At 27.5% G+C, this 8,800-nt stretch overlaps 1 long non-coding RNA gene across 1 annotated transcript; it reads left to right on the forward strand.

Moving 5' to 3' along the window:
- The first annotated feature begins 233 nt into the window (after nucleotides 1-233).
- On the forward strand, nucleotides 234-5,649 carry LOC107456387 (uncharacterized). The gene is made up of 3 exons (XR_006224794.2): nucleotides 234-564; nucleotides 3,038-3,119; nucleotides 5,640-5,649. It is a non-coding gene; the product is annotated as an uncharacterized lncRNA (long non-coding RNA).
- Nucleotides 5,650-8,800: the final 3,151 nt, after the last annotated feature.

Below are 8,800 nucleotides of genomic sequence, written 5' to 3' on the forward strand. Positions count from 1 at the left end.
CTTTTATTGTTAAACCCAACTAAAAAATAATTTAAAAAAATTTGTAAATAATATTAAAAATAAGGAAAAACGATGAAGTAATACACTAATGATTATTTCCAAAATGATGGTAAGGTAAACAACTTTCAAAAAANATATATCTATATGCATCACATTAAATTATTTCTTTAACTGACTGAGTGTTTATGAAGCTTAAAAACATTTTAACCTTTTAGTTTTTCCTAATAAAAAATCAAAATAACCTCTTGTATTTAATTAGAAAGTTGAGTATGGAGGAAAAATTTCTATGTAATCCTCAGTCAGTTAAATTTTGTTTGTAAAAGAATAAATTCGATTCAGCTTGTGATTTTACATTGCAGCCTTTTCAAAGAAAGATGGATTTTATCAATGCACTTTTTGCCAGTACTCAAACAAGGACAGAGCAAAGTTGACCTCCCACATCAGAGTTCACACTGGTGAAAAACCCTTTAGGTGTCCGATTTGTAACAAGCGCTTTTCACATAAATGTAGTTTGAAAAATCATATGCTTACGCATTACAGGACCCATGTGCTGTAAGAAATGTAGTAAGTATCAAACAAAAAGCCATTTAACCTCTCTTTAATAAACTTTTTAGCAGCGCAGAAACAATTTTTTTTTAATTTACTAAATTATTATTGTTATTTATTAAGAATCGTTTTTCTTTTGGTTATATAGCAATTTTCCAAAAGTCCATTCAGTTCAGTTTTCAGGCTTGCATTTTTTGGAAGATTAAACTATACAGTTAAAATAGTCTGAAAACAAGATACATCAGAAAGAAAAAGGCAAAAGAAATTTCTTACCGTTTCTCACCTTCAAAATTATTAATTGTTTTTTATTTCTTGCTTTTCTCTTGACTTAGTTGAATTTAAAATGATAGTAATTCATAATTTTTTATCAATCTGAATATTTTGAGGGGTTCATTAAAAAATTTTATTTATTGAGGGAAACACTTACCCACTGTCCCCTGCCCAAACGACATCCACAATTACATGTTAGTAACAATTAAATATTCTTAAAATACATATTGAATGTATGCAGCTATGAGAAAACAATTATAGATGGTCTTTAATGTCCCTCTTTTTCAAAAATATTTCAAAAAACGCTTAATAATTTTTATACCAAAAAATAACTGTAATAAAAGGAATTTTGCATTAAAGCTGAAAAAGGGAATATATTTAAAGCTTAATAGAATATTAATTTAGTGTTGCAGAGGTGACAGTCAGTAACGGTTATTATCGGTTAGTTCTTATCTAAAAGACATAAATTAATAATTTTTCATTTTTTAGCAAGTGACGGTAAGGCTCACAACTATACCTTTCAATTATATTCAATCTCTTTCAAGTTTGTTTCGTCATTCCCATCAAACTCAAACTGTAATTAGACCTTTTCATCAAATTATTGAAATTATTTTTTTTTTTCGAAAAAACCTCATTGTAAATTTATATATTGCCATATTACGTTTACACCAGTTATGTTTTCTTAAAGTATACAATCGATTTGATCTTGGTAAAATATCTAGTTAAAACTTATGCGTTCTCTTTTTGATTTAATTTGAATATTGAGTATGTTCAGTTTGAAATTCATATACTTTCTATTTTCTTTGATTTTTGTGGAAATTAATTTGCTTAACGCTCATTTATTATTTAAAAAAGCATGTTTTAAGCTTTAAATATTTTGAGTTTTTTAATGAGTAAAAATGCAGCTTACTTCTAAAAAAATGCATATCAAATACGAACTATAATTACTATTATATTTGCTGGTAATCATATTAAAAAGCAAAAATCAATGTTAAAAATCTCAAAATGCAGTATGTTGAAATAGTGAAGAAAGCATACAAGTATCAAAGTTAAATATTTTATGATATAATCTTTTTTATAATTTTGTAAAAATATTTGCGATCTGAACACTTGATTATGCTGTCTGGAAGAAAGACCAGTTTCATTTCTAGAATTTTCTCGAATTAATGAGAATGTCTTACATTGTTTTTCTCTTCTATAATACTTTTCATATTTGAATTGTGTTTAGCGGTTAGCGTGCCTGACTGCGAGGCCAACGGGTTCAAATCCCGCTCAGGTCATGGACGTTTCTCTCCGTTTTGTTTTCATCCTCTGTCATGTGTGTATGTGGCCTAACCTATAAACGGGTATCTGTTGCTCGCCTCCGTGTCTCTGATCACAAGGTGCTCACCAGGCAAAATCAGCAACACTTATAGCATGGCGAAGAACATTAAGTTCAATGCCTGCCGTTAAGAAAATATTTGGATTGTAATAAATATATACTAAATTTTACTTTAAACACAATGTTTATTAGAGTTTTGAGTTCTATTTAGTTTCTGTGCTTAAACATTTTTAATAGGTTTAAAAATCCAGAGAGAAACTTTTTTCTTATGACTATCCACATGATAATGTTGAAAGCATTTAAAGTGTTGCTATGACTGATGCGCACCACCTATAGCCCATTTCGATCACCAATATTGAATTACAGCAATAAATTTGCCTGTGCAGATTTTTGTGCTAAGAATTCTTTTTTTATTAATTTTTTTAACCTAATTGACTCTTCCGGATTGCTTCCAGTTTGTGAAATTTTAAAAAACTGTGCCTGATTCTCTAAAATTTTAGAAAAAAAAAGAATTTAATCTGCTTTTACATGAGATGATCTGATCATTCGTTGACCTAAATAAAGCATTGAGTTAGAGCTTTATTTATTTTTGTCATATTTTCTTGTTGCACCTTTTATGTGTTGCAGCATACCTAATTTTCTATGATAAATAAAAGGATGTTTCACTTTTTATGATAAAAATACTTGATTAAACATATTATATTTCTCTTAGTTGTTGATAAATAAACCATTATGAATAGTAGAATAAATGTGTGCAAAGGCACAATGACTGGTTATTGCTATGATCTTAATTTTGACCGAAAGTGTAGAAGGTGAAATTTTGAACCGATTAAAGAAGTATGTAATGTGAATGTTTACTATATTCTGTCACAAGTGTTATAAAGTTATTTTATGTTTCAGGCTGGCTCGAAAAAGTTGGAAAATATAAATGTACTTTTTGTAACTACTCTACAATGTTGAAGGCACATCAGGATTCATACTGGTGAAAAACCTTTTAAATGTGACATTTGTGAAAAATCTTTTAATTTTAATTTAGAGCGTCATAAGTTAATTCATTTACTGAAATATTTCTTATAACCTATATGAATCATGAAAATGTCATTCAGTCATGTTTTTTGTTATAAAATATATTTTGTAAAATTTGTTTATTTGTCTATTGTTAGAATTATTTACCTGTAATAAATAGTTTTTTTTTTATATCTGATAACTTTTTGTATGATTACTTATCTTTGAAGTAATATAATATTTATAAGGGTGTTGCATACTAAATTAGATAGACTGTTCTTGGAAATTTGTAACAGGAAACCAGGATGGTTAAAAAAAAAACAATAGCATTAATTTTATGTTACCAGGCATAAATTTTCTGTGGTTTTGGTTCAAGAAGTTTTTGACAGAGGGCACTGCAAGACTGTTCTAATGTTGTTGTTTTTTCATTGTGTAGGTTAATTTTTTCTTCTAATTACTACAGGTGATTGCTGCTGATAGTGGACATTTGAATTTGTAAATTTATTTTACTTTATTAAAAGGTTTAAAAAAAATTACTATTTTCATTTGTTTACAGGTTTATGACCTGCAGAGCCATCTGTTGATTAAATGTTGAACGTAAACAATATCTTTATTCCGGAACTGTTACGTGAATTTTCTGCTAGCATTACATGTTTTTTTTTTAACTTAACTGTATTTATTTTGTTAAAAACTGTCCATTAATTTTTGGACACTATGAAATGTTTTTTTTTCTTCGTGTTTTGAAAAAAATACCTGACAAATAGTGAATATGTTTAGAACAATCAATGTGTAAATCTGATCATTTAATCAAAAGTTACATTTGTTTTATTAAACGTAGCATTTCCATGAGGTTAAAAGAGGAAGACTTGAGGATCTTTTTATAAACTTCTTTAATAACTAATTAATTTTAAGAAGAATTTTTTCCCATTGTACGATGTTAAAAAAGATGAACTATTAGGACATAGAGGCAGAGGAAATGAGAAATCTCAACATAAGTTTCACCAGTGACAAAACTTTTTTAACTCACTTCAATAATCTCAAGTAAATTTGGCACTTGAATCGGCCACATTTTTAGCCATAAAATAATCTATGTTTTGAACAATGAAGTGACCTTTACACAGATATCTAATAATTTATAGTCAGCTATCTAAATTTTTAGAGGAAATTTTTTGCATGCCTTTTTTTTTCATTTTTTCCCTAGATAATAAAGTAAACAAGTTTGCAAAAATAAATTTTGATCATTGTGGAAAGCAAACAAACTTTCATTTATTTTATTGCAACAGAAACCTTTCAACCAAAGACTTATGTTAGTGAGTTTTATAAAATGCGTATTAAGACTATTAAATTTTTTATGTACTTATTAGGTTAAGATATAGAAATCAATGTTTTAAAAGATCCAAATATTTCAAAATTGTTTTTGTATATTGTTTAAGACATCATTCAAGAATATTAAATTTAATTTTCAGTGATTTATTCTTTTTTTTTAAGTAAAAATATACTTTCAATTAAAAATAGGAGTTACACCTATTTGACTTGGGAAAATAAATAAATGTGTATTTTTTCTGTTCTGTTATCATATGAATACTTCTAGTATTGTTGTAATTGTATATTGTATCAATCAATTATAATTTTGAGTGTATATCTATGTTCTGTGTTTATTAAAAATAATTAGATTCAATTTTTCATCTTAATATTCTTGTTGGAAAAGTCTTAGCAGCACTTACTTTTTGAACTTAATCAGTTCAAAAAGTAAATTTTTTTCTTTTTTATTGCAAATGTTTCTAAGTAAAAAAAAATTCAGCTGTTAACATTCAAAAACATAAAGAATACGTTTATTTTGTATATAAAAAGAACTACCCTTGCCACAAAGTTCGAGGTCGTCTTCTTCTATGGAAACAAGAAACACCGCATTTCAAAGAGGGGACCTTCTCTTTCCTCTGATTCCCTTTCTCTCTCTGACTTGAGCCAAAACCTGTCTTAAATATTGACCTAACACCCCTTCTTGAAGTAGTTGAACCTCATAACCATAGTCACCGCCACTGTACCAGACGAATGATATGGGGAGTTCTTTCCATAGGCAGACTATATATTTGGTTTTTTTTATTGGATGCAATTTACTATTTATTCTTTTGCTAATTACCTGCGAATCATGGGTTAGAGTCCCCTTGCAGTCAGACTGCCTGTGCACTGTTTTTATAGTTTTCCTTTCCATGTAAAGCAACAAATATGTGTCAGTTCCATCAGAAAGCCCTGCACAAAAATTTGCTTGATCCAGGAGTTCCTTTGTTTTCTGGTTTATGTTCAAAATTACAAGGTTACGAAGTTGAACATTGATAATTGCAAATTCAGAATGAAATTGGCTTGGCTCTTCATCTCTGGTTATAAAATGAAATGAAATTACTTGTAGAATTATGCTTCTATGCAAATTTTGCTAATCTTCTTATGTAAACTAGTTTTAAAAAAAACAGTATAAAAAAATTTCTTTTTTATATTTCAGATAGTTTCACCAAACAATTTGGAACTGTTCATCATTGTGCATATTGCACTTATTCTACAATGTTGAAGGGAGATTTAACGAGGCACCTCAGAACACATACTGGAGAAAGACCTTACCAGTGTAACACTTGTAAAAAATGTTTTAATCGAAAAAGTACTTTAATTCGTCATATGAATACTCATTTCAAGGACAATTTCTTGTGATTTGTATTAAATAATTATGAAATTATAATTAATAGTGCATTATTTGATTAGTAGTTATTGTGTATTTAAACTATTCCTTCTCTTTAGTTGTTATAAACAGATTGGGAGTTTCCATGTTTGAAAAAGCTAGATGGAAACTCCTTCCCTTACTCACAATTTTCTAATTGAATAACAAATGAAAAAGTGGTTTTTAGTTTTAAGAAGAAAAAAAACAGGTGGCTGCATGTCTTTTGGTGTCACAAATGTCTTGTTGTTAGTTTACAAAAAATTGTTGTTAGTTAGTTAAAAATGGGGGCATTAAAGTTTATTTCTGATTTTTAAAAAATATTTATTTTTATAAAATCTGATTTATTTACAAAAAGTAATTATTAAGATTAGATTATATACATTATTTTATTTTACAAGCTCCTGAAAAATTCCGCAATGTCTTCAGCTGAATTTATTAAATAATTTATTTCCTAACTGAAAATTGTCTGGAAATGAAATATGATGCTTTGCTTTGCTACATTTTTTCAAAAAACAAACTTTGCGAACAAAAAAATAGTTAAAGATTACATTAAATGATAAAAATAATTTATTATAGCCATTATTTTTGTTTCTAATTTTGCAACAGAGAAAAAGTTTTTCTTTGAGTAACTTTTTGAGTACTAAGTTTTATTAGTTATTATGCTATGCTTCAAAATGGCACAAATATCTGAACTAATTATCTGAACAAATATCTTAACTAATTAATATCTGAAATTTAGGTTATATTCAAATATTAAACTAAAGTACTAAGTATAATGTTTCTAAACTATTGATCATAGAAATGCAAAAGTGTGATTATATAGCCCTTATAAGAGAAATGTAATTTTTGAGAGGGAAAAAAGTCAGTTTAATTTTAAACAAAACAATTGAAAATAATATAAAGCTATTTTTATGTAAGCATAAGCACAAATTACTCTATGGTGAAATATTTATCACAACAAAATCTATAGAATTTTTTTTCTTCTGAAAAGCAAAGAAGATAATAGTTTACAATCAGGTGCCCTCTCTGGTAATTTGAAGGTAAACCAATATATATATAAATATGTTTGAGCAATGTGAATAGTTGGTTTTTATTAGTACTAACCGGTTAATACTAATAATAACCAAATAAGCTGATTAAGGGGAATAATTAACGTGAATTGATCACATCAGTTGGTTATTATTAATAATAATACCAATGAAGTTTGGTCAATGTCATTCTTTCACGTTTTGATTGGGAATATTTTCGTATCGTGATCTGCCGCACCAAATACAATCGTCAAGGCGCTAGATTGATTTTAAACTGGAAGAAAAATTTGAAAGAAAACATGTAGATGTTTTCCTGGGGGGGGGGTGAGATTACAAGTTATACCCTACGAGTTGGTCCCTTTCTGTGATGTTTTTCTTTATTTTGTCATAGGCTGCTGCTTGGAAGTTGCCCACACTTGGCGATTATTCTGTCACTAATCATAATACAGAAATCTCCCCTTTTTATTTCTCATTTTGACCAAAAGAAGCAGTTACTATTGTTATGCCCTGTTAGTAATAATAATAACCGAATTTATTACTTTAATCCTAACATATATAATTGAAAATGAAACAAGAACAAATCACAATTAGAAACAAAAGTTGCAATAACCTGAAGATATTGAAAGCAAAGACTAACAAGGTTACTAGAAACAGGGTTTCAGCAAAACTGAGCAAAAATTATTGCCAAACCAAGAAGCCACTAATGCTACACCTTAACCGTAAATTAAATTAAAATTTTATGAAGAACTTGATTAAATTTGTGTAAAACATCTTAATATAATTTGCTTGATCCAAATATTTATCTTTTAAATATTCAATTTCTTCATAAAAGTTACAACTAGTGATAGTTGTTTATCAAATTTTTTTCAGTTTTTAATTGTTGCTAAGAGAATTGGTAAATATAATATCTCGTCCTCAGTTTTACATAACCACTGATAAATGCTTAAAAAATTTGACAAAACTATTTCATTTGTAATGTGCATGTTATAATAAATTTGTCTGCTCTGTAATCTAGTGAAGTAAATTTGTGATTCCCATTAATGTTAAAATAATTTGAAATAAAAACCATTTTTTGAAGGAAAGAAGTTAAAATATTTTTTATACTTGATATAATGAACATGTTCAGCCTTTATTTTTGTTTACTTTTTGTCTTTTATAAAATATTTTACAAATACTTTTTATCCTTATTTGAGTGTATTTCTTATGACATTCATTTTAAATTTAAATGAATGCTAGGCTTAGTATTTATGTTTGCTTAGTATGACAAAATGACAACAAATAACAAAATTACTGGTTAAAAAAATTATTTGTAGTCTTTATATTTGTAAAAAAAATTCTCATTATATAAACTTTTAAATCTATATTGTTCTCTATATACTATCTCTCTATATTGTTTCATACAATATATGTTTGATATTACACTTATATGATATACTTTTTAAATAATTGAAAAAAGTACTTGAAATTTGAGGGAGGGAAGTGTCTTCATAAAGCATTTGTGCACAGAATGTTATCAACTTTGCAACAAGGATGGGAAATTTTTTGGTTTTAAATTGTGGGAATGTGCATATTTTTTTTATTTAAATTATTTGAATATTTACATGATTTTTAAATCATGCAACTACGAATCTCGACATTTAATTTTAAAATCGCCTAAATCCGAATCTCTATGTTTGATTTTAAAATCTTGTGAATTGTGTAAATACGAATCTCGATATTTGATCTTAAGTATACCTACTATACCCTATGCTTTTATTTTTCAGTATTTTACAAGAAAAGTGGAATATACCAATGTACTTTTTGCCAGTATTCTAATATTGATAAAGCGAAGTTGAAAATGCACATCAGAGTTCACACTGGGGAAAAACCCTTCCAATGTACCTATTGTAAAAAACGTTTTTCACAAAAATCTAATTTGAAAGG

The sequence above is a fragment of the Parasteatoda tepidariorum genome, chromosome 2 (assembly GCF_043381705.1).
Source record: "Parasteatoda tepidariorum isolate YZ-2023 chromosome 2, CAS_Ptep_4.0, whole genome shotgun sequence".
Classification (NCBI taxonomy): Eukaryota; Metazoa; Arthropoda; class Arachnida; order Araneae; family Theridiidae; genus Parasteatoda; species Parasteatoda tepidariorum.